Below are 27,145 nucleotides of genomic sequence, written 5' to 3' on the forward strand. Positions count from 1 at the left end.
AACGTTACAATTAACCAAAATATTTTAAATATCTAAAACCAGCTCCCTTTGTTGATTACATTCAAATTGATTTACTAGTTCTTGTTTTACCACATTTTCTTACTAACGTAATTTTGGCTAAACTATAGACCGTGTTTAAGTAAAGAGAAACAAACCAGCCAAATACTCACTTTCTAAAATCTTCACACTTACCTGTCATCACTAGGAATGATACTTCCCACTTAGAACAATAAATTAAACTAAGTCACACTTGAAATTTTTAATGATTTAGAGTAAAGAATTTTAATACTAAATTAATTTACTCTCCGGGTTTGTTATATTAAAATTTGCACCTGTGCATACTTTAAGATTCAGCTGTCTCACATTCTTTTTTAGAATAGGGCAGTTATTAATTAATTAAATATTTTTGTGATGATCTTTCTCCAGATGATGAGTCCTTGCAATGAACATCAACAATATATGGCTGTGTGGAACTCTACTCAGTGCTCTGTGGTGACCTAAATGGGAAGGAAATCCAAAAAAGAGGGGTTATATGTATACACACAGCTGATTCACTTCACTGTACAGCAGAAACTAACACAACATAGTAAGGCAACTATACCCCAATTAAAAAATAATAATAATAATTTATGGTTGTAGGAGACTCCTTTTGGGATTCTCCCCTGAAAACTGCCCCTTCTCATGGGGGTAATTTCCATATACATGTTCTTGCTGATTTCACTTTCTTGGCCACATTTGATTGGCCCAGAGACAGACACTCAGCCAAGCTGGGCCAATCAGATTTTCTCCTATGGTAATTTGGAATTGTATATAGCCATTCTAGTCAGGCTTTATGGGTACTTACGAGGATTGATGGGACACAGAGCAGACAAAAAAGCAAAGGAAAGAAAAGAATGAAGCACACTCTCAGAGAGAACAGAAATAAAAGACCATGGAGCCTCAAAAAGAGAGATAAGGAAGGAGAGACAGCTTGGTTTCTGGTGGCTTTCCAGCACCTAATCTGGTACCTCAGAGGCTCTCTTTCATTTGGTTCTCTGAAATACCCTTGTAGACTTGTGTCTTTATTTAGTTTATGAAAGTTTAAGTGAGTTTCTGGAACTTTGAATTAAATCTTCTCTAAAATGACAATGAAGCCCGCAGGGCCTACTAAAGTATAGAGAGCAACTGGCAACAAGAACAATGCTAAATTTCAACAATACACTTTCTTGAGTTCCTGGGTCTGATCTTTGTTTCTTTGATATGTTAAGCACTTATATAGACTGACTAATGCTTTCAAAGTGTTTCTGACCACAACACACAGAGTGACATCATCAAAATGGTGAAATAGGGCTTCCCTGGTGGCGCAGTGGTTGAGAGTCCGCCTGCCGATGCAGGGGACACGGGTTCGTGCCCCAGTCTGGGAAGATCCCACATGCCGCGGAGCGGCTGGGCCTGTGAGCCATGGCCGCTGAGCCTACGCGTCCGGAGCCTGTGCTCCGCAACGGGAGAGGCTGCAACAGTGAGAGGCCCGCGTAACAGAAAAAAAAAAAAAAAAAAATGGTGAAATAGGAGTTTTCTACTATCTTACCCCCAAAGGTCACTGATTCTGACAATCACCCATGGACAAGAGTGCCTCTGTGGAATTCCAGGAGTCCAATGGAGAAGTTACAGAACACAGTTGGAGAAAAAAAAAATCTTATGTTGGACACATTGATGAGAGTAAGAGGAAACAGTTTCACTTTACCTGTGTCACCCCTCCCCCAAGGCAGCACAACTCAGTGCCAATAGAGACCTACTCAGCCCATGATTTCTCCCACAGGAGAAAGTGAGAGTGTGTACCTAGCTTCCCCAGCTGTGTAAGATGCTGCCAAAGAGACCCACTTCTTTCTCACCGCATCTAGAATATTTCTGAGTGCTGCAGGACTTGGGGACAGAAAGTGGCCGATAGACCAGCAAACGGGGCTCTTGGAGGGTATCAAAGGGACAGAGGTCCTATTAACTGCGTCATGGACTCCATCAGGAAGACTTTCCACGAGCTGTCAGGGATACCTCACCTGCAGATCCCCCAAATGGCCCACAGGAACCCACAATGCTCCACATGTCTCACCCACACACACCCTACCCCGTTGCAGGCTCCCTGTGTGCGCACCCTGGAGGGAAGGGAGAGTGAGCCTTTGCAGACAACTAGCGAGCACACACAGAAAGCCGGCCCAGCACTTCAGGACTGGGAGAAAGTAAACAAACTTGTGCTTTAAGCACCACCCTAGGGGAAGCAAACAGGAGGCTATCAGCATCCAGCCTGGTTCTGCATACAATCTTCAGAATTACCCCCACCACCCCTTCCTCCATGTGAGGACAGAGCGCGAAGACGCCATCTATGAACCGGGAAGTGGGTCCTCACCAGACACCGAATCTGCCGGCCCCTTGATCTTGGACCTCCAGCCTCCAGAACTAGGTTGCTGCAAAAGAGGAGGAGGAGGAGGAGAAGGAAAAGAATAAGAAGACCATCAGGATTACTGAGAACGTCTTGGCCTGGTGATGGGCGCATAACCAGGAAACCTAATGATGCTCAAACGGGAGCTGCAAAGTGACGGGCAATCACTGGCAAGAATAGTTTTAAATGTTAATGAAGTCCAGCCTATCAGGACTTTCTTTCATGAATTGTGCCTTTGGTGTTGTATATAAAAAGTCATCCCCCTACCCAATGTCATCTAGGTTTTCTCCTATGTTAACTTCTAGGAGTTTTATGTTTGGGTCTATGATCCATTTTGATTTGATTTTTGTGAAGCATGTAAGGTTTGTGTCTAGATTCTTTTTTTTTTTTTTTTCTGTATGTGGGTGCCCAGCTGTTCCAGCATCATTTGTTGGAAAAGCTACATTTGCTCCATTATACTGCTCCTTTGTCAAAAACAGTTGACTGTATGTGTGAGCCTGGGCTTTCTATTTTGTTTCATTGATCTGTCTGTTATTTCACCAGTGCCGCACTGTCTTGATTACTGTGGCTTTCTAGTAAATCTTGAATTCAGGTAGCATCAGTCCTCAATTTTGTTCTTCTCCTTCAATGCTGTGTTGATTCTTCTGGGTCTTTTGACTCTCCTTAAAAACTTCAGGATCAGTTTGTCACAATCCACAAAATAGCTTGCTGGGATTTTGATGGGGGGTTGTGTGGAATCTATAGATCAAGTTAGAAAGAACTGACAAATTGACACTTTTGAGCCTTACCATCCATGAATGTAGACTGTCTCTCAATTCATTTAGTTATTTGATTTCATTCATCAGGATGTTGTAGTTTTCTCATATAAATCTTTAAGTCTTTTGTTAGATTTACACCTAAGTATTTTATTAGGGAGGCTGTTAATGTAAATGGTATCGTGTTTTTAATTTCAAATTCCACTTGTTCGTTGCCAGTATATTGGAAAGCGATTGACTTTTATTTATTAACCTTGGATGCTGTAACTTTGCCGTAATTGCTTATTAGTGTCAGGAGGGTTTTTTTGTTGATTCGTTGGGATATTGTTAATTTTTGCAAATGTATTTAACTTCTTAGAACAACAAGATATTTGAATGAAAAGGATTATGAAATTTTCACCAACAGAGGTTAAATGACTGTCCCAAGCTCAAATTAATGTCATTTCATCAGTTTTCACAGTGCTTATTTTCCTAGTTTCTTTGATGCTCTAGGACACTATCATTGAGTTCTTTGTGTCACTGCTAGCAGTTCTTTATAAACAGGGTAATCGAACTTGTTCTGCATTTAGATGGTCATGCACTCAACGTGAGGGGTGTTGATGTCTTGACTGAAGATCTCCTCCAGGGTGGAAATTAAGCTAATTGTATTGTATTGATCATCACATTCACGTTGTGAACTGTTCTCTCAAGATTCACTTCCCATAACTTGCACTAGAAATAAAGAAAACTAAACTCCACCAAAAAAAAAAATAAAGAATTACCCCCACCAAGAAAGAACAAGAAATGTGGAGTAGAGATATCCATAGAAAATGTCTGAGAAAGTGTCAGAATCCCTAACAGGGCTGACAGAGGTAGTTCTATTTCTCTCCCAAGCCAGTCAACAAGGACTGAAAGAGGTGACTGCTTCTTCAAATGCGAAGATAACAATGCAAGACTTAAAGAAACATGAAAAATCAAGGAAACATGGCACTACCAAAAGAATACAATAATTTTCCAGTGACTGACACCAAAGAATTGGAGAACTGTGATTTGCCCAATAAAGAGTTCAAAATAGTTGTTTTAAGGAAGTTCAGTGAACTACAAGGAAACACAGAAACACAATTCAACAACATTGGGAAAACAATACTTGAACAAAGTGGGAAGTTTAAAAGAGAGATAGGAATCATAAAAAAGAACTAAGTAGATATTCTAGGATGAAGAATGTAATGAATGAAATGCAAAACACAATAAAGAGCATCAACAGCAGATTGGATCAAGCAGAAAAAATCTGTGAAGTAGAAGACAGGTCATTTAAAATTATCCAGAGAACAAGGGAAAAATGAACGAAAAAGAGTGAAGAAAGTTTAGGTGATCTATGGAACACCATTAAGATAATATTCTAGGCATTATTAGAGTCACAGAAGGAGAAGAGAAGGAGAAAGGGGGGGAAAGCTTATTTAAATAAATAATGACTGAGAACTTACTAAATCTGGGGAGAGATTTAGACATACAAGTTCATGAAAATCACAGGTCCCCAAAATAGTTCAACTCAAAAAGATCTTATCCAAGATATAATAAAACATTCTAAATTCAAAGTTAAAAAGAATTTTAAAAGCAGCAAGAGAAAAAAATCCTCACATACAAGGAAACTCCCATAAGACTATCAGTGGATTTCTCAGCAAAAACCTTGCAGGCAAGGAGAGACTGAGATGATATATTCAAAGTGCTGTGAGAAAAAAACTGCCAGTCAATACTTTACCCATCAAAGTTGTCCTTTAGGGCTTCCCTGGTGGCGCAGTGGTTGAGAGTCCGCCTGCCGATGCAGGGGACAAGGGTTCGTGCCCCAGTCTGGGAAGATCCCACATGCCGCGGAGCGGCTGGGCCCGTGAGCCATGGCCGCTGAGCCTGCGCGTCCGGAGCCTGTGCTCCGCAACGGATGAGGCCACAACAGTGAGAGGCCCGCGTACCGCAAAAACAAAAACAAAAACAAAGTTGTCCTTTAGAAATGAAGAAGACTTCTCCAGACAAGCAAAACCTGAGAGAGTTCGTCACCACTAGAACTGCTTTACAAGAAATGCTGAAAGGAATTCTTCAAGTTGAAATGAAAGGATGCTGTTAGTAACATGAAAATATACAACATGCTAGTAAAGGTATGTATACTGTCAAATTCAGAATACTCTAATATTAGAATATGGTGCTGTGTTAATCACTTAACTCAATATAAAGTTAAAGGCCAAAAGTATTAAAAATAAACATATCTATAATAATTTGTTAATGGATACACAATATAAAAAGATGTTAAGTTGTGATGTCAAAAACATAAAATGTGGGGGCAGAGTAAAAGGGTACCATTTTTATATATGATCAAAGTTAAATTGTTATCAGCATAAAACGGACTGTTATATCCATAGAACATTTTGTGTAAGCCTATGGTAATCACAAATTAAAAACCTACAGTAGATACACAAAATATAAAGAGAAAGGAATCAAAGCACACCATTATGAAAAATCATCCGTTCACAAAGAAGACTGCAAGAGAGAAAAAAAGGAATAAGGGAACAAAACAGCCAGAAAGAAAGCAACATTTCATAAGGCTATAGCTGCCAGAGATAGTGAGTGATTCCTCTGATAGATCTGGGCAAAGTAAATTGAAAACCATCTGGAAAGGATTCTCCATTCTATGTTCCATTAAGAACATTCATGGTTCATGGGAAGAGGTCAAAATACCAATGTTAACAGGAGTTTGAAAGAAGTTGATTCCAGCCTTCATAGATGACTTTGAGGGGTTCAAGTCTTCAGTGGAGGAAATATCTGCAGTGGTGGAAACAGCAAGAGAACTAGAATTAGAATTGGAGCCTAAAGATGTAAGTAACTGAATTGCTGCAATCTCATGATAAAACTTTTCAGTATTTTTTTCTCTTTGTGCCTCATTTTGAATTTGAATTGCTATGGCTTCAGGTTCACTGATTTTTCTTTCTTCTGTAGTATCTTATCTGCTGTTAATCTCATCTACTACGTTTTCATTTTACATATTGTATTTTTCATCTTTAAAAGTTCCATTTGGATCCATTTTGCATCTTCCATTTCTATCTCAGGTGTTCCTTTACCTTCTTAACCATATATAATATATTTATAAAAGCTGCTTTAACATTTTTGTCTTCTCATTCCATCATCTCTGTCATTTCTGGGTCTGTTACTATTGGTTGACCTTTCTCTTGCTTGTGGATCATATTTTCCCACTTCTTTGCATACCTGGTAATTTTTTTATTGGATGCCCGACACTGTGAATTTTATACTTGAGTGCTGGGTTTTGTTTAATTTCCTCAATTAGTGTTGGATTTTGTTCTGGTGTACAGTTAAGTTACCTAGAATCAGTTTGTTCTTTTCAAAGCTTTCTTTGAAGGCAGAGCTGCCTTTAGTCCAGGGAGAATTTAGTCTCACTACTAAGGAAATACCCTTCTGGCATCTCTAGTTGATGCTTTAGAAATTATGAGATCTTTCTACTCTGGCTGCTGGAACACAAACTATGCCCAGCTCTGTGTGAATTCCAGGAATTGTTCAATTTACTGCTTTGTGGTGATCCTTTCCATGGCCTCAGTAGTTTCCTCTCACACATGTGCAGGTCACTCAGCCAAAGGCTTAAGGGAATCTCTCTGAAAATATCCAGAGCTCTTTCTTTGTGCATTTCCCTCCTCTCCAGTACTCTGCCCCCATGAGTTCTAGCTACATTAACCTCTCTGAACTCCAGTTTACATTTTTAGCTCAGAGAGTTCCTTCTCCCTGCACTGAGTCCATCCAGGCGGCACACTGAGTCAACTGTAAAACTCACCTCATTTGTTTTCCTTCTCTCAGGGGCCGCAGATCTGTCCTATCTGCTGACCAAATTCCAAAAACTGTTGTTATATACTTTGTCCAGTGTTTTAGCTGTTAAAGGCTAGAAGGTAAATCCAATCCCTATTATTTAATCATGTCTGGAAGCAAAGTCAGCTCACGGAAATCAGACAGGAATCACCCATTTTATTTAAAATACCACTAATAATTATGGCAAATATTATTAGTCAGGACAAAAGAAAAAAAGAAAAAAAAATCAAGGTAACACTACTATGTATTTAGCAAATACATACTACCTATATTGTGCCAAGACTATTTCTGGTCATGCGAGTCTTATGCAGTTCTTTGAGGGTTGTAATCAAGAAGAGTAAAATGTTCCAGTCCTCAACACACAGGAGATCTTGGGGAACCTATGTACAGAAACCAGTGAGATGATGGTCCACTCTTCTCTGCCTATTTTAATCAACACTAAATCATGAAGTTACAATCATGCTGCCCTCTTATTCTTCATTTCATTACCACTAAAGATCCTATATATCATATTTTTCTTATTTTTAAGTGTATACTGTTCCTGCATGTTCACTACAGAAAAAAATCAGAACATACAGATAAACTAAAATGGGAGGAACATTCACCCAAAGTTTAGATAGAGATTACAGGAGATAACAATTAAAATACCATAAGAGGGCTTCCCTGGTGGCGCAGTGGTTGAAAGTCCGCCTGCCGATGCAGGGGACACGGGTTCGTGCCCCGGTCTGGGAAGATCCCACATGCCGCGGAGTGGCTGGGCCTGTGAGCCATAGCCGTTGAGCCTGCACGTCCGGAGCCTGTGCTCTGCAACGGGGGAGGCCACAACAGTGAGAGACCCACGTACAGCAAAAAAAAAAAAAAAAAAGAGCCAAGAACCCAGAAATAAATTCAAAACACCAGACGTGAAGCACCTACTACACAAAATAAGTAACACATATGAAACATTAAATAAATATTGGCAAATGAATTAATATTGTCTTTAACACACACTGTTCACTATTTTAAGCTGCAGGTGTATTAAAGAACTAAATATTTTAATAAAATTTTTATTTTTGTGTATGATAGATAAGTTTAAGATTATTAAAGAAAAATAAAATGCATTTATATTATTAGAGATACATTTTATACATAGATATATACCAAAACCTCAGTGCAATGGAATAGGACCCAACCACAAATATGCAGACTGGGGAAAAGTATACAAGGCAAATGTGACTGAAAAAGCTCATAAAAATTCTGAGAATTTGAACCTTATATAAAAGCAGGTCTCAGCAGCCACCACAAATGTAAACATTTTTAAAGTATCCTTATTGCCCAGACTTTGGAAATAAATACACCGAAGTGTCACATTTGCATTTCAAATTGGTCCAATTTTTCTTAGCACCAACTGGCAGGCTACAAAGCTGTTGACACATTTGACCTAATTATTTCACTTCTAGGAATACAGCACCAAAGAAGTTTGCATTCTGGGCAAAAGCTTTTATGCTAGTACTGTTTTGAATAGTTTAGACAAACAAATCTTAGAAAACTGAGAAACTTCAAAAACTACAGCTACAGTAAGTATTTAATCAAACTAAGACACTTTAGTTTGATGGAATACTAGACAAAACCATATTAACAATTTTAACCACCTATTGAGCACTTGCTGTGTGTCAGGTACTGTGCTGGGTGTTTTAAATATTCTATTTTGTACTTTCATTTAATTGCTTAATAGTCTGTATCTTAGGTACATATTTACAGATGGAGAAATTAAGGCTCAGAGAGGTTATGTGATGGGCTCTGCAATTAATAATAGCAGACAGACAAATCAGGTCTGTTTGACTCCAATACCTTTCAAAAACTCTTTCCACTTTATCATGGAATTTCAGGATCCAAATAGGGCAAACCCCAAAGTTTGTAGAAAAAGTCAGAAGACATAAATCTTTGAGACCAAAAGGATGAGGTATTCAGAATAAAATTCTCTATTACTGGCCGCCTATAGAGATCTTCCCAGGAAGATTTGTAATTTTTTTCCTTAAATTTATCTATTTTATTTTTGGCTATGTTGGGTCTTCGTTGCTGTGCACGGGCTTTCTCTAGTTGAGGTGAGCGGGGGCTACTCTTCGTTGTGCTGTGCAGGCTTCACTGTGGTGGCTTCTCTTGTTGTGGAGCACTGACTCTAGGCTCGTGAGCTTCAGTAGTTGTGGCACGTGGGCTCAGTAGTTGTGGCGCACGGGCTTAGTTGAGCCATGTGGGATCTTCCCAGACCAGGGCTCGAACCCATGTCCCCTGCATTGACAGGCGGCTTCTTAACCACTGTGCCACAAGGGAAGCCCCAAGATTTGTAATTGTGATTGCTATACAAAATTTCAACACTGTACTCTTTTTTAATCACCTAAATACCAGTGTTTTTGTTGATGTAATACCATTTTTAATCAAAAGCTTCATGCACCCTTCTTGGCTCTCTCTCCAAACCCTTTCTCTGTACTTTCTCTGTCTCTTTGACACCCTTGTCACAAATCCTCCCTCTTATTCAATCAATTCCTGCCAGTCGCCCCCCTCCCTGCCTCTTCCCATCACATCTACCCATCCCCCATGCCTCCCCACCAAAGAAGCAGATCTCTCTGCTGCGGAAGGGACCAAGCACATCTTTCAAGAGCTGGGAAAGAGAATTCAAAACTGCTGCGACAAGTGGTCCTGAAAACTCACTCCTGAGAGCTGAGCAGGGTAGAAAGACACTGAAGCCGGTGGATCTGGCAACTCCAGGAGACCGCTATGACGACATCCCCCTTCTCCAGATGAGGGAACTGAAGTCCAAGGGAACTGAAGTCCAAGGGAACAGCCACACCAGGAGCGACTAGTGGGATGTTTAAAATTTTTTTCTATGTGAAATATAATAAATATGTAGTTTCAATGGTTTTATTTTATTTCACAAATTCTGAGATAAATACAGAAAGACCAATATTGCTATTATGCAATCATAACCTGTACATGCATTGTTGATGAATGTAATTGCTTCATCAATTTCTGTGAAGGGACCCAGAATGCCTTTGATATGTCGAAGACATGAATTTAAAATGTAACTGGTTGGGGAGGAACTGTAGATATTTAAATGATCTGAGAATCATCAGGAAAACCTTCAGATACAAATTGATAATGAAAGAGGAGAGAAAGAAACTACCCGCATTTACCTAGGACTGTCCGCAGGAGAGAGACAGGACTTAATGAATTCTAATCCCTACAAAAGTGCACCTTATAGTGGAAGAGAAATTCTCCATGCTCTGTCATAGCCAAGCTAATGCAATGGGTGCCTGTGCGTATGGGTTCACACACACACACACACACACACACACACACTGGGCTGAACTCAAGAGGTACAAACAAGAAATGGCTTTATTTTTCTCCTAACACTGTCCTTTAACATGCCTCACCGGATCTCTTTTTTTAGCCCCTGGACAGAATCTCAGGAAGATCTTAATGATTTTCAGGCTCTTGTGGTTATAGGAATAGCCTCTACTGGGGACCTTAAAAAAGTCCAGTCCATAGTAAGTTAAAAAACTCACATCCAATTCAATACTTCTCTCCACCTCCCCCCGAGGCTTGACCAGTGGCTTGGGAATCAACACTGGGTAAGAACACATGTGTGGTCTGCAATGTCAACCCTTGTTTCACCTCATCCACCTCATCTTCTGGCTCTTCTAGGGTTGGGTTAGGGGAAAGGGAAGGGGAAGGGAAGGGAAAGTTCTTTTAACTCAGGCTGGTGCAGTCTGTGGTCTCTCTTGACTAACTTAGTTGGCTGAGGTTCACATACTAGGTCTTTAGAGGGGAAACGTCTGTGGGTTCTTCAGAGGCCATCATAGTATCTTTGTAGTGCATGGTTCCCTGATGTGGGTGATGTCCTGTACTCTCTGGTTAATCTACTAGAATCCACCCCTGCATCTCCTGACCTCTGGAGATAACCACCACTTCCTCATACTGCTGGAGTCCTGACAGGTAGCCCTCTGGGACAGGACCCCAGCAAGGCAACTGAAAGCCCACTGCCCACTTCAGCTTCCATTTGGCCAGGGAACTCACCATCCTTACCCCACCAAACTATTGCCCTCTCTCTAACTATACCATCATAGTCTTCTCCAGCCTGCCTTCTACTTTCAGAATTCTTCAGGCTGGAAGAAAACACTGGTCCCTAACCTCACTCCCAGGGTCTGTATGTCAGGCTTCCCTCAAACTCTCTTAGCCCTAAGCTCTGGTTCTTTGGAAGCATGGGGGCTGTAATCCCTTGTCAGTCCATCACTTAACCACATCACTCCCTCCTAGGCAGACTCTCAAATGAGCCGCCTTTGAAATCCTAGTCTCCTATGAGGCTGGAGGTGGGTGACAGAGGCTGATAGTCACAGGACCATCTCTGCGATCTTTTAGGAGGCCCTAAAGGTATGTCTAACAACATTCTTTAGAAGGGGGAGAGGTGTTTATCACTGGCTTTGAGAATTTAGCCAAAATTCTGAGACGTCAGAAAAATCCCATTTCATACCCTTTTATAACAGCAATTCAGTTCTATTCCTTGACATGGTTATTGGTTACTCAAGTGTGTTCACACTAAGAAAAATTCATTGAACTGTGTGTTTATGCTTTGTGTATTTGTCTTTTTGTAGGTTATACTTGCATAAAAGTTTACTTACAGGAAATGATTCTGAACCCATTGTGTGTTGGATTCTGTGTCAAGCATTTTACATATCTTATCTCATTTAATCAGGCTGACTACCATTCATTAAGCACCTACCGTATGTCAACACAATGCTATATTCTCTCCTTTAATTTTTATTGTGGTATATAACATATACACAGAACATGTTCAGTTTAACAAGTAAAGTGAACACACATGTAACCACCACCCAGATAAAAAAATATATTGATTGCCAGCACCCCAGAAGCCCCTCATGTATCCTTGCTTGGTAACAACCCCCTGCAATATTCTTCATATGAATAATTTGATTTAATAAGAATCCTTACAACAATCCTGGGAAATTATCAGCGGTTGCAAGCTGGAAAATCCCCAGAGCTCACCTAGATCTAGGATACATTTGAGTTCTGATCAAGCAGAGTGCAGAAACCCCATTGAGCACCTGGGTCATTCAGTAAAGACCCCAGACGGGGTTTAGGTCTTTCTCTGTCTGACTTATTTCATTTAACATAATGCCCTTGAGGTTCATCCATGGATCAAGCATCTTAATCAGAAATTGAGTCTTAAGTCCCTGTTCAGTTTCTATGATACTGGGTTCTGCCCTGCTCTCCATACCCAGAGGGTAGACTAAGCTCTTGAGGTCCAGTCCCTGGACCTATAGCTCCTGCAATGTTCTGCTTATCTCCTTAGCACTGAATTCCTAGATGTGCCTGGACACTGGCCACTAGAACTTACTCCTTTACCTGCCCCACCCTCATGAGTCCCTAGGCTCTGGTTCCAATCACCCAGGGTCTGGCTCACTCATTCATTCAACAAGCATTTATTGAGCACCTACTATGTACCAGGCACTAAACAAGGTCCTGTAGACACAGCCATGGACAGGACAGACAGAGTCACTTTTCCAAATAAGTTGTAGTCTACTGGGGGATACAGAAAAGTCATAAGACAATTACAGAACATTGTCATAAGTCCTATGAGCAAGCAGGTCCAGGAAGCTTTGAAAGTATAGAGGGTGGATGCTTAATTTGGACTTCAGGTTTAAGAAAGACTTTTTAGAGGTAATAAAATCAAAGCTGAGACTTGAAGGATGAGTCGGAGTCAGCCAAAAGGATAGGAAGAGTAGTAGAATGGTCTAGGCCAGAGGTTCTCAAAATGTGGTTCCAGACCAGCAGCATCAGCATCAACTGAGAACTTGTTAGAAATGCAAGTTCCCAGACCCTTCCCCAGACTTACAGAATCAGAAATTCTACGTTTTGGGCCCATCAGTATTTGTGATTCTAATGCATAGTATAATTTAAGAATCATTGATCTAAATTGGGGAACAAAACGTACAAAAGCATGGAGGGAATGTGGCTTCCTTCCCCTACAAATCATACCACAGTTATGAGAACGATGATGATTCCAGTGCCTCATCTGAGATGGCAACTCCAGGCCATCCCTGGATAACAGAAGAACAGAATAAGAAAGGACTACCATTTGTTAAATACACCTATGCTTCACATAGTTTCTTTTATCTACTTCTCACTACATGCCTATTATCATGCCCTTTTCACAGATTTGGAAACTAAGGTTCAGGTTGCCTAACCTCACTCAGCCAGTAAGTCCCAGAACTGGGATTTGAACCCAAAGATTTTTCTACACCAGCCTACTGCTTCCAGGGAAAAGAGCTCAAGATTGAGAGATGAGGACAAGATCAGAACATGGGTTCAGCTCTGGATGAGCCGTACCAGATAGGGTGGGGAAAGGAAATCCAAGTCTCTCCCTGTGTTCCCTCCTCTCAAACTCCCACTCCCCAGAGAGGACATGACCAACAGGCAAGAGCAAGGAGGCCAAGCTCTTCCACTCAGGTCTGAAATGGAAGTAAGGAAACCAAGCCCAGGTTTTCTCAGTTGAAAAATACTTGTTAAAGCTTAATCATTTAAAAAAAAAAAAAAAAGCTTAATCAAAGTCTGTGTTTGAGACCGAAAGCTTGTTGGAAATAAATGGTATAATTATCTGGAAAGCAACTTGATAATATGTAGTAAGAGCCTTAAGCTTTCAGATGCTAACATAGTTGTATCGGTAAACAAAACATAACCATGAGAAGAGTTGTGATATATTATTAAGAAAAAAGGTGGAATAAAATTATTTATTCAGTATGATTCCAATCATGTTTAAAATGCCAAATAAAAAGACTAGAAGTGAACACACCAAAATGTTAAGATAGTTTTCCTCCCATCTAATACTCACAAAAGAGCTTAAGTTTAGGAGAATGATTTATGTACCAAGATGCTCTTTATAGTATTTTAACAGCAAACTAGAAACAACCTAAATAGTCCACATAATGAAAAGGGATAAATAAATTACATTTTGATCATGTGATAGAATATAAAGCAATTATCAAAAGTGACAGTTGAAAAAAGTATTTTTGCCAAGTCCTTGGCTCCTGCCTGCACTCCCCTGCCCTGGAGGCACGGTCCAGATACCCTCCAAAATGATGGTGAGAGGCAGGGCCACAGAGGGCAAGAATCAGCCACCTCTTCTGGGGCTTCCAGGAAATTTTCAGTTATGAGATAAGGTCCTCACTTTCCTCTCTCAGAGAACTCATGCCACTGTGTTAGGTATTAAATATGGACCCAGGGAACCCCAGACTAAATGGGGCTTGAACAGATTTAAACAGAATGCAATCTGTTTAAATCTCGTCTCTTGCTGGTTTAACCCCCAGCACCCTACACATCTTAGATGGTGAGTTTCCTGTAAGTAGAAATGTGACCAGTTGACCTCTGAATCCCTGAGGAGGAGAGCATCATCATTTCCATTGTCAGCTGTGATTTTATCAGGGGCTGCCCCTTGTTCTGCACTGGGGCAGGCCAGGCATTGGACTCTCTACACCCAGAGTCATCCAGCTGCCGCCCACGACTAAATCTGACCCATCATCTGCTCTGTAGGTAGTTTTACTGGAACATACATACACAGACACACACACACAGACACACACACACACACACACACACACACACACACACAGTATATTTGTGGCTATGAGAATAGCCATGATATTTATTAAGGAACAAATGTGGGGAAAAATTATATATACAGTGTGATTCCAATTTTAAAATGCTTGATGAAAAGAATAGGAGGAAACACACCAAAATGTTAAAATAGCTTCTCCCTCATCTAATATGACAATCCATTATAGTAATTATGCCCACTCCACAGGTGCAGAAGCAGGGTGATTGCCTCTGAAGAGTGGAATTGTGGGCGGCTTATTCCATTTCTTTACCCTGCTTTCTATGTTTTCTATAATTCCACCACTTGTTCTTATCCCAAAAGGTGGGAGGCTGAGTCCTGAAGGAAAAATTCAAAGATGATCCCTGATCCTCAAATGAATCCCCTCTGCCCAAAGGTACAGCCTGCCATCTGTCATGGGCCTCTGGGGAAGTGAGGATGCAGGTGGGCATTGGGCTTCCCTGAGAGGTCTGGTCCCTGCAGGCCTAGAAAGACCATCCTGTGCGTGCAGCTGTCTGTAAAATTTAATTAATTTTAAAATTAAATTTAAATGCAAAAACCTGAACCATCCCTGATTAATTAAACTTAATCCAATTTCTTTTTCTAAAAAAACCTGATCCAGGGCTTCCCTGGTGGCGCAGTGGTTGAGAGTCCGCCTGTCGTTGCAGGGGACACGGGTTTATGCCCCAGTCTGGGAAGATCCCACATGCCGCGCAGCGGCTGGGCCCGTGAGCCATGGCCGCTGAGCCTGCGCGTCCAGAGCCTGTGCTCCACAAAGGGAGAAAAATCCTGATCCAAGGAGGGCTGTGCCCTCCTCTCAGGGAAATTTGGAAATTCTCTGGTGCTGTCTCCAGCCCTGCAGCCTCCATTTCTGCCTTATCCACTCCTCTGGTTCAGAATCTTTTTGTAAATCAGAGAACTCAGCTTCCCTCTGAGGGTTTACTGATCTGATACCTCTTTATGCCCACAGCTCCCCCAGATCCTGTCTGAGCCCCTTGGTGACCCAGCCCTTGGCTTCTGCCAAGCCCCTGATTCCCTGCTCTGCCCCTGCTGGCTACCCACCCAGCCAGCACACTCACACCAGCTCTTGATCTTGTCCTCAGCACACAGATAGACACAACATTTTGTTAGTGAAGGTAGAGATGCAAAGGAGTCAGATTTTATTTCTGATGGTGACATCAGCAGGAGTTTGTGTAGCTCCTGGCTAGAGTTGACAGCACAGAAACTAGCTCAGGCAATTCGCGTGCTCTCCATTTTTGCTCTTTCTCTTTGTCTGCACTTTCCGCTGCCTCTCTTTTCCCACCAAGCTTTGCTGTCACCATTAGATGTTGTCTCAAATAGAAGTTCTCTGATTCTGAGCGGAGTCAGACCCATCAGCTGGACCTTGAGTCCTCCAGCTCCCAGTGGTTCTTTAATAAAGGTTGAGAACTTGTGAAACTAACAGAGGTAAAGTTGTCTAGCAGCACTGGCCAGCTCCCTGCTCTGTAGGGCTTTATACATTACCTCCCTCTAGGCTGCAAATTCACTTTACACTCTAGGGCAAATTTCATTCCTGGGAAGTCTGAGGTACCTGGACCAATAATTCAGGCCTCTGTATCCTCATCTTGTGGCCAGTTCCACTTTGAACCCACTAATGGAATGGGAATGGTTTACAACCAAGCCCCTGTCTTGAAACCTCAGATGACCTTGATCCCCTTCTTGGGTTCCCAAGTCCAAGCCAGCTTGGCATCCCAGGGATATGAAGGCAGTTACCCTACAGAAGAGCCATGTCCTTCTTAAGTACTGTCTCAGGTGCCTTGACAGGTGCTGTTGTGAAGTGTTGTGAGCAGAGGTAAGAGGACCCACCCTGGGGTCTTGGCTTACCTCTGGCCTAAGGTAAATGGGATGGACCTTGGGTGGTAACCAAGGGGTGTCAGCCAGACCTCAATGGGATGGGAACCTTAGAAACTGATCCCAAGACCACCAGCTGCTGGGGTTCTGCCCCGTCCCCTACTGGACTCTGAGAGGGCTCCTAAATTAGGTTGGGTTTAGCCAGCAGAGGATACCTACGACCACAGTTAGGAGGGATGGGGTAAGGCAAAGTCAGAGTCCTTTCCCCTCTGTAATAGTCTGGGTTCCCCAGAGAAACAGAAGCAATGGGATTTATTATAAGGAATTGGCTCACACAATTATGGAGGCTGAGAAGCCCCAGGATTTGCAGTTGGTAAGCCGGAGAGCAAGGATGAATAGTATAGCTCCAGCCCAAGTGACCCAACAGCAGGAGAAGACCAATGTCCCAGCTCAAAGACAGCAGGCAGAAAGAGAATTCTCTCTTACTCCACCTTTTGTTTTATTCTGGTCTTCAACCAATTGGGTGAAGCCCATGAACATTGAGAAGGGCAATCTGCTTTACTCAGTCTACAGATTCAAACGTTAATCTCATCCAGAAACACCTTAACAGACACACCCAGAAATAATGTTTCACCAAATGTCTGGGCACCCCATGGCCCAATCATGTTGACACTTAAAATTAACCATCACACCCTCACTGGGCCTCAGCTTCCTCAAGTACATTGAGGAGATTGGATCCGGTGATATTCAATCTTATTTCTGGTTCTATGAATGGGCCTAGGCCATTCTGTAATCAGACAGGATAATAATGTTATCTAAAAGGTATGTGTTGTGAGAAACAAATTAGATAATATGTAGGAAAGTGCTGTATAAAATAGTGAGATTATTAATATTATTAAAGTGCAAAGTTTATGTGATTATTATTGCTATTAATTATCATAATTATCATGCCCTCTCCCTGGCTTTTAACCATATACCTTGTTAGTTAATGCTACTACTACTGTCAGTTACATCTTGCAGCCCTACTGTCCCCTTACATCGTCACAATGTTTCACCCACCATCATCTCAGTCACTGTTAACTTTAGTACCTGTTTTAAGATGTAGGTTTCATTATTATTCAAGTATAGTGAGGCCAGCACAGGAGGAGGTGACTGCCATTGAAAAGATAACTCGTTATTCAGAGTTCCCAAAAGGTGGGGGCACATCACGCCACACAGGGCCACAAGGGGAAGCACTAGTGTGGATCAGGGGGCAGAAGAATCAAGGGGAAAATGTGGGCAAGACCCTTTATTACGGTTTTCACAGGAAGGAATAGGTGAGGCAGGGTACGTAGGTTTAGGATTGTCTAGTTTGAATAATTTCAGCAGACTCTGGGGCGTTGGGGCCGTCTCTAGTTGCCAGGTACCTAGCCCTGAGGCGATTAAGACAGGGGAATAGTGGCCCAAAGGTGAGAGTCCTGGGAGCACCCAATAAACCAGGTGGTTGGGGTGTGATCTTGAGTTGGTTGGTTTGCTTTCCCAGGGGAATTGTTTGCTTATCTGTAGGAATTTCCTAACCCTGGGAAGACAGAACCTTCCGGTGTCAGCTAAGCTGCAAAAAGTGTCAAAAATAAAAAGACTTAACCCATCCCGATTCTTAATACATACGCTGACTAGGTATTAGTCCTTACTATCACAGTTAATTCAATTGAAACTGAGAGTTCACAGTTAAGAGAGGTCTTTCTTTCTCTAACCTTCATTATTCACTCAACAAGCATATACTAAGCACTTACTATGTAATGAGCACTATGTTAAGCCCTGGGATACAAAAAAGAAAAATAGACAGTCCTTTTCTTAGGGGGTAACAAAATAAAATAAGTTTAAATGTCTTTAATAAACATTACAATAACAGGAAGTCCAGTGTTCCATAGTAGGAGAGGCCCCAAACACAGCCTGAAAGGGACGAGATTCCATAACGCCCCAGTATCCCTACCTCCACACCTCCTTCAACTCCATAGTGTGGGGTTCAGGAACAGAGCCTGTGGCTAAAAAACTGAATAAATTTTCCTGTCTTCTCCCAACAGCTCCTCCAATAAGCTCCCTTTGAATAAAATTATTTTCCGTTTCCATTTCTGAGAACTAACCATAAGGAAATCATGCAGGAGAAGCAGAAACTGATTCATTGCAGAGTTATTGAAATTGGGGGAAAAAATTTGATGCAACATAAGTATCCAAAACCAATGGAGTAGTTTAACAAAGTATAGCATATCTACCAAGGCACATTATTAAGCAAAAAGAACTGTATAATGATTCAGAAGGAGCACAGACCCCAGAGTCAGATTTTCTACGCTCCAGCCTTTGGGCAAACTAGTTAATGTTCCTGAATCTCAGTTTTCCTGTTTATAAAAGCGGGGGCTAGCTAATAATAGTTGCTACCTCACAGTGTTGCTGTGGAGATTAAATAAGAAAATGCAGGCAAAGCACTTAATAAACACCTGGAATAGTGCTCAATAAATGTTGGCCATTACTGTTCTCATTATTAATATAAAGTCAAAAAAAACAGTTAATTGGGTGGACTTAATACACCACAGAAGATATTCCTCATAGAGTCTTAAGTTAAAAATATATATATTTATATAATAGTATGTAATCAGATTCTGAGCCTATGTGAAATGTATATGAAATGTTTAAATAGTTGTATTGGTAGCATAATGGCATTATGAGTAATATTTTAATGAAAGATTTACTTTAACCTTATTGCAAATTTCTGTTTAATAAAAAATGAAAAGGGGGATATAAAAATAAAATTAAAAATAAAAAGCAAGGGAACACTGAAAGAAATTGTATGCTGAGAAATTCAAAAAACATCAATAAATTTGTCCTGGTATTCATGTCTGAAGAGTTGATGAACCTAAATCATCTTCACTTTGCGGACAGATATCTTTTTATTAGCATATAAAACTCTAACTCTTCTCAATATTTAGTAATAACATGCTGATGTAAGCTAGTTCCAAGCTGCAGGTCAGTGTCATTGGGACTGCCAAGAGGTGAAAGATCAAGACAGATCAGAGAGAAGGAAACAGAAAGCCACCTATTAAATGGTGATATATAAGAGTTTATTTTGCATGTAAGTATTAATTCAAATATGCAAAAATATGTATAAATAGCTATAGACACACTATAAATATAGATACAAAGAAATAAAAGGTTGGAAATATATTGCTAACAGTAGCTCTCTTACGGTTGGAAGATCATAGATGATATCCAATTTCTTCCTTATCCCTTCTAAAGTTTCCTACAGTTGGCATGTAATACTTTTAAATTTGGAGGAAGGGAACTTTAAAAACTATTAATTTCTTCTTTTTAAAGCAAGGGATTATTAGTGAGAAGGTAAGAGGGAGAGTGTGAGCCAGTAATGTCATAAATTCCCCAGCACATGTGACTGTTCACTCCCAAAAGTCACTGAGTGGGAAGTTAAAAATAGAAAGAGCTGAGGGCTGAATTTGGGGGGGTAATGAGTCCCACAAGAAGGGCTGTGAGCAGGGCAAACTGAGGTGAAGTACAGGAGTGGGGTGACTTGGAGGGAAAGGTGGTTGACTGGGGTCCACCCTTAAGAGTACGGCTACATAAGCAGGGCGTGCTGGTCCAGGGACCCAGCTTGGAAAGACTTTGTGGAGGGTATTGCTTCAGGAGTGGGAGAGTTGTTTTAAAGGTTCAGTAGAGAAACCGAGTTCAGTCTGATCACAAAGGAAGCAGCCGTGTCCTCCCCCAAATCCCATTAGCCTATCAAGCAGGCTTTTCACTCCCAGAGCTGGAAACTAATTTCTGGTCATTCGTAGCCTCTTACAGCCACCCAACTCCTTCCCAAAGAATTCTATGTGCTCCCAGGAATGTCTTGATTTGGGTGCTTGTTGAACCAAAAGAAATTTTCCACTGCAGTCCTTTCAATCAAAAAGATATACAAGGGGCTTCCCTGGTGGCGCAGTGGCTGACAGTCCGCCTGCCGATGCAGGGGACATGGGTTTGTGCCCCGGTCCGGGAGGATCCCACATGCCGCACGGAGCGGCTGGGCCCGTGAGCCATGGCCGCTGAGCCTGCGCGTCCGGAGCCTGTGCTCCGCAACGGGAGAGGCCACAACAGTGAGAGGACCGTGTACCAAAAAAAAAAAAAATACACAAACTTCCTGTACCTCTAAAACTAGACAGGCCTTTAGAAATAGTTCACCCAAACACCTTCATGGTGGAAGGCACAGTGCTCCTTTTAGAGATGAAGAAATTGGGACTCAAGGAGATTAGGTGATTTGTCCAGGGTGACTGAGTAAGTTATGGCAGGGCTCCCCAGGATCCCTCTCTTTTCTATGTATTTTTTCCATTACCCCATGTTGTTCTTTGTTAAACAGGAAGAATCTTTCTTTGCTAGGATCTGTCAATGCACCATTATGTCCTGTCATAATAGTAATTATCATTATATTTTGACAAAATAATACTTAACCATTATGTCCTGGCTGAATAATACTTAACCATTTATTGAGGTCTATGTGCTCTTTTCATAAGCATTTAATTCTCATAATAAGAAGGTATTATTAGGTTTCACACAAAGAAGCTGAGCTTCAGAGCAATTAAATAAACCATCCACTGTCACCCTGACAGTGGTAGCAGAGTCAGGATCTGAACCCAGTCCATCTGAATCCAAAGTTACCTTCCTGATTCTCCATAAAGAAACACTCACTGTTGGCTATATATACACAATGGAATATTATTCAGCCTTTAAAAAGAATGAAATGTTGTTTGCAACAACATGTATGAATGTGAGGGACATTATGCTAAGTGAAATAAGCCAAACACAGAATGACAAATACTGCATGATATCATTTGTGTGTGGAATCTAAAATGTGTTGACGCTATAGAACCAGAGAACAGAATGGTGCTAACAGGGGCTGGGGGCAGAGGGACGGAAAGATGTGGGTCAAAGGATGTAAAGTTCCAGTTATGCATGATGAATGAGTTCTAGAGATCTAATGTAGAACAACATGATTACAGTTAACAATATTTTGTTGTATACTTGAAATTTGCTAAAAGGGTAGATGTTAAGTGTTCTCACTGCATAAGAAAGGGAAAGAAGCTGGGGAAGGAGTGGCAGACACCATGTCCAGCTGCAAAGGTGGTAAGAAGAAGCCCAAGAAGCAGGCCAAGGAGATGGATGAGGAAGATAAGGCATTAAGCAGAAACAGAAAGAGGAGCAGAAGAAACTCAGGGAGCTAAAAGCGAAGGCCTCAGGGAAGGGCCCCCAGGTCACAGATGGAATTAAGAAATCTGGCAAAAAGTAAGCTGTTCCTTGTGCTTGAGGCAACGATGGTCCTTAATTCCATTCCTATTTAAACATTTGGATCCCCTGCCATAACATCGGTTGCCACCTATAGCTAGAAAAGTGTAGTCTTATTCTTTTTTTAAAAAAATAATTAATTTATTTATTTCTGGCTGCGTTGGGTCTTCATTGCTGTGTGCGTGCTTCTCATTGTAGTGGTTTCTCTTGTAGAGCACGGGCTCCAGGCGCACGGGATTCAGTAGTTGCGGCACGCAGGCTCATTACTTGTGGCTCGCGGGCTCTAGGGCGCAGGCTCAGTAGCTGAGGCGCACGGGCTTAGTTGCTCTGGCATGTGGGATCTTCCCGGACCAGGGCTCGAACCCATGTCCCCTGCAACGGCAGGCGGATTCTTGACCACTGTGCCACCAGGGAAGTCCCTGAAGTGTAGTCTTAGTACCTATTCTACATTTAAGAATAAACTTATGTTAAAAAAAAAAAAAGGAAAAAAGAAACCGGTAACTATCTGAGGTGATAGGTATGTTAATTAGCTTGATTGTGGTAACCATTTCACAATGTGTACGTATATCAAACCATTAAACTGTACAAACTCTACTGTCTAATACACCCCAGTAATTTTTTTAAAGTACATAAATAAAAATACCTTGACTGTACACATACCAAAAAATCCTCTGTAGAGTCTCGTCTTTCAAGGAGCTGATTCTCCATTAAATTCAGCATTCCTTAAAATTCTCTCATTAGTGGGCTTCCCTGGTGGCGCAGTGGTTGAAAGTCAGCCTGCTGATGCAGGGGAAACGGGTTCGTGCCCCAGTCCGGGAAGATCCCACATGCCGCGGAGCGGCTAGGCCCTCGAACCGTGGCGGCTGAGCCTGCGCGTCCGGAGCCTGTGCTCCGCAACGGGAGAGGCTACAACAGTGAGAGGCCCACGTACCGCAAAAGAAAAAAAAATTATCTCATTAGTGAAATTGTCTTTTCTTCAATTAAAATGGCAACCTTTAAGCATCTTGATATTATATAAGAACTAAATCCCTAAACTGGATTCATCCTAAACACCTCCATAGAGCTTTTACCTTGGATTTGTTTTTATTTCACTTGAGTGTGCAAAGTATTATTATGATGTATTATTATAATAATGATTTGCGCACTCAAGCCAAAAAAAAAAAGGAACTCAGGGTAAAATTTTTATGAGAACCGTAAAGGAGAAATCTTAGATACTCCCTTGTGTTTGTTTGTTTTATTTTCCATTCTTTGGGACTTCCCTGGTGGCACAGTGGTTAAGAATCTGCCTGCCAATGCAGAGGACACGGGTTCGAGCCCTGGTCCGGGAAGATACCACATGCCGCGGAGCAACTAAGTAACTAACCGTACTGACCCTGCGCTCTAGAGCCTGCAAGCCGCAACTACTGAAGCCCGCACGCCTAGAGCCCGTGCTCCGCACAAGAGAAGCCACCACAATGAGAAGCCCACGCACCACAAGGAAGAGTAGACCCCGCCCGCCACAACTAGAAAAAGCCCATGCACAGCAACGAAGATTCAAATTTATTTATTAAAAATAAATTTATTTATTATTTATTTATTTATCATTATTTATTTATTTATTATTTATTATTGAAAATAAATAAATAAATTTATTTTTTTAAATGGCAATCTTCAAAAGTTTTGCATTATAAAACATCAACTCTGGCATTTAAAATAAAGTAAATAAATTAAAAAAATAAATAGTAAAAAGCAAGGTGACCTCCAATTCCTTACTCGTGTTGGGGACAAAGATCACTCAGAGTTCATCCTGAAAATCATCTAAATTTAGAGATTTCCTACTGGAGCAAAACTTTCATGCACCAGTAATAGAACCAGGCAGCCTTTCCAAAGTATGTCAGGCATGTGCTTGCAATGCTGTCACAAGCAGCGTCGAGTATCTGTCCCTGTGTGCTGGTGACCTAGGAGCCCTCGCTGTTTTCTAGGCCAGTTGCAGAGAGATCTGGGGCTGGAAGCAAAAGAGATTGCACAATAGTTAGCACAGGTGCTTATTTTTAATCACATTAGTCAGGCAAGCACTTTTTAAAACATTTTTTTTTAATTTGAAAAGTGTATATATGTAGGTAGTTTTTGTTTTTGTTTTTTTTAATTGTCAAAAGCTTACTGAAAAAAACAAAGGTCTCGACCCCTACTCTTAGTCCCTTGGTCTGCATCTCAAAGGCAACCATGGTTTAAGTTCAGCGATGTGGCCTTTGAGTGTGGATATTTTATGAGCAGAGGCAAATTGCTTTTCTACATCTTGTGGGCAGTCTCTCTCTTTTTTAATCTTATAAATGCCCATTGGGAAAGACAAAAGAAGTTAGAGGACAGCACCCTGGTGAATGTTCAAAAAGTCTGGCTTTGGTTTCTAGCTTTTCTAAATCACTTCATGTCTTCAGGATTTTTTTTTATCAAATATAGTTTACAAAGGCTATATGTTCTTTTACTCCTCCTTTCTTTCCTTCTTTACCCCTCCTAAAGCAAAGGACAGAGCATAGAGGACATAGCTAGAATTGGTGGGGAAGGGGACAGTAATAATAGTAATAAATTTGGTTGTTATTGAGCACTTACTATATCCCAGACACTATATTTTTTTTCTCATTTCATCTTCAAAACAATTCTATGAGGTAGATGTTTTTATCCTCATTTTTACAGATGAGAAAACTGAGAAAGATTAAGTAATTTACACAAGACTATATAGCTAGTAAGAAAAAAAGCTAAGTTTTGAACCTAGACTCTTCAAGTCTAAAGCGCCAGTGGAAACACTTAGGTTTCAAATCTTCATAGGGAGATAGAGAACATGACTGTCAAAGTGCTAAGCTATGTAAGGGAGTGAAAAATAACAGCACAAATTAGGGTGGTCCTGGACTAGCAGTGTGTGGGAACTGCTCTAAGATCTGCATTAAAGTTTTTGGGAGGTTGCACTGTTCGCAACAGATGCTTCAGACAGAGCATCCAATGAGCAGTGAGAATTCTTGGGCTGGAGATAGGTGGGCCAACCTCAACCAACACAATCTCCTAAGAAACTGGATGGAGTCTTTCAAGAATAGGAAACGTCTGCTGCAGATATTCGTGGTCAGGTCTAGCCCTTTCATACCTACTGAAGGATTCTGGGAAGGCTGCCCATCAGGCAAAAGGGATGGACAAGACACAAGATGGACAAGACACACTGTCCTAAACTGCAGGCATTTGGAAGAAGAGTGCCAGAGACAGCAGAGGAACATCAAGTTGGAATTAGTACATGCCTCTTAAATGTCACAGGGTGGCAAGAAACTGGAGATGAAGTCAAAGTCTGCTGGGACCAGCAGCAGGAATTCTATGTGGACTCACAGCCATCTGTGGGACAGACTGCTGAGCAGCCTGTGGGATTATGGTCATTTTTAAAAACTGGCCTAAACTTGTGACCAGATGCCATGAGCAGGAGAAGACACTTTCCATATGTGTTCATACCTGAGAGGGTTCTGCAGCAAGTCATAGGACAAGGTGCTATGAGGTGTCCCTTGGAGAATCAGGCCTACCTAGAGCAGTCAGGGCAGGAGTAACTTCCGAAACATCAGGTTTCTTCAGAGACCAGAGGGGCCACCTAAATTCTCATTACTGGGGAAGTAATCAGGAAGAAGAGAGGGAGGTGAAATCAGATGTCCTTGGGGCAGAAGAATGAAGAGAAAAACAGGGACCAGCATCACATGCAGGGAGGAGGCAAGTATGCCTCAGTCCCCTGAAGTCAGAGCCCAGGGCTCACGGTGGTAAGCAGTCATCCTTACCTGCATCTGGTGTGGCAAGTTTGGTCACAAACAGGATCCGAGGCACCTAGGTACCAATTCCTGGCACCTCATCGACTTCGACCTGTGAAGGATGGTTTCAAGAACAAAGCAAGCTTTGCCACTACACCCATACCACTCCCAAGAGAAACATTTCTTGTTTCAGAAGGAAAAGCTCGGGAGCAGGAGTAGGGAGCTCACCTTCTAGGTGGCAGAAGACTTACCTCTTTTCCCAGATCTCAAAATGGAAAATTTTCCATCTATGTCTTTCCTTGCTAAATCCTAATACTACTGTGTTTGACTCCAAGGTTTAACTGGCCTAGTAGGGCCCACGACTCTCTGGGCCTGGGTGAGACAGCCTTCCTGGTAACTATAGAGTCAGAGAGAGTCAGACCTCTGTATCCAAAAGAGCTGCAGAGATGAGTCACATCTCTCTTCACCAGAGAAGGGAGGGAAGGGGTAGGCCTCAAGACTGGAGAGGCTCAGGTGCCACGAGCAAATAGTGTATTGTGTTCACTCTTGTCTCCACTCAGCACTCTGAGGAGTTATTGTGTAACAGACTTGCTGAGATGTTAAACATGTCTGTGGAGGAAAAAAGGGTGGCGGTGGAGTGCGCTGAGATAATTTGTTATTTATGGCATTCTGTATCTTCTGAAGAGTGGAACTCTCTTGTTTGAAAGGTGATGAGTGTGAAAATGCAAAGTACTGAAAAAGAGATGGCGGGGGGCGGGGTGGAAGGGTAGAGGGGATTGTCTAGGGGGAAGGTGGCAGAGATCATGGAAGGGGAGGAACCCCAATCTTGTGGCTGGACAGAGGCCCAGAGAAAGGGTGTATGGTGGGAAAAGAGGAGTAGTTGGTACAAAGGAGGAGCTGAGGTGAGGGAGCAGAGATGTTTAAAGGGAATTGTTAAGGAGTTTTGCGATGTGAGATGCTGTATAATTCTCTTTGTGAAACCTTCAGTAAAATCTCCATTCATCAAGTGCTTTGCAGCTGGGGCTTGTTGCAGGGAAGGGGCAAATGTGCCGAGCCCGTAGCTGGTCAAAGGATCCAGCTGCATTCAAGGGCTGGGTATAAACACAGTGCTAGTGTCACATTATAAAGGATGTGGGAGGTGTGCACAGCTTCACAACGGGTGAGGGAGAGAGGAGAGGATCAGAACAGGTGGCACCAGAGATGGGCCTTAAAGGATGACCAATATTTCTACTGGAATTTGGGACAGGGGGACTTCAAGTGCAAGAGACCTAGAGCAGAGGCAGGGAAGTCTGAAAGTGTGTGGTATGTCTAGGGAGTGATGATTTACTATGTCCCAACTGTTGTCTGCGTGGGGAAGAGGAGCAGGCTGGAGAGAAGTAAAAGAATGGCTGGAGGAGCTACGGACGCTTGGCCACCTTCAGACCTTAAAGGCTGTCACGAATGCTCTGGAGAGCAGAACAAGAACTTCCATGTGGTGTGTGCAAGAAGACAGAATATGCAGCAATATACTGTATCCCTGAAAGGAGAGGAAATTGGTCTGAAGACCCTCGGATTCCCCTCAGTAGTTACCTACTTCAAATGATCAAACTGACCTGGATTGTAAACACTGCAT

The 27,145-nt window shown here is 41.8% G+C and overlaps 2 long non-coding RNA genes across 3 annotated transcripts; both read right to left on the bottom strand.

The window, feature by feature from the left end:
• Positions 1 to 250: 250 nt before the first annotated feature.
• Positions 251 to 7,881, bottom strand: LOC137224961 (uncharacterized). The gene is made up of 3 exons (XR_010943610.1): positions 7,657 to 7,881; positions 2,381 to 2,438; positions 251 to 497 (listed from the first exon to the last, which is right to left on the bottom strand). It is a non-coding gene; the product is annotated as an uncharacterized lncRNA (long non-coding RNA).
• A 14,062-nt stretch (positions 7,882 to 21,943) lies between these two features.
• On the bottom strand, positions 21,944 to 26,069 carry LOC137224960 (uncharacterized). Of its 2 annotated transcripts, XR_010943609.1 has the most exons (6): positions 25,785 to 26,069; positions 25,564 to 25,645; positions 25,250 to 25,396; positions 23,603 to 23,768; positions 22,445 to 22,690; positions 21,944 to 22,156 (listed from the first exon to the last, which is right to left on the bottom strand). It is a non-coding gene; the product is annotated as an uncharacterized lncRNA (long non-coding RNA). The 2 variants fall into 2 exon arrangements; XR_010943608.1 differs by lacking the exons at positions 21,944 to 22,156; positions 22,445 to 22,690 and having other exon boundaries at positions 23,312 to 23,768; positions 25,785 to 26,064.
• Between the last annotated feature and the right edge of the window lie 1,076 nt (positions 26,070 to 27,145).

The sequence above is a fragment of the Pseudorca crassidens genome, chromosome 5 (assembly GCF_039906515.1).
Source record: "Pseudorca crassidens isolate mPseCra1 chromosome 5, mPseCra1.hap1, whole genome shotgun sequence".
In the NCBI taxonomy this organism is placed as follows: Eukaryota; Metazoa; Chordata; class Mammalia; order Artiodactyla; family Delphinidae; genus Pseudorca; species Pseudorca crassidens.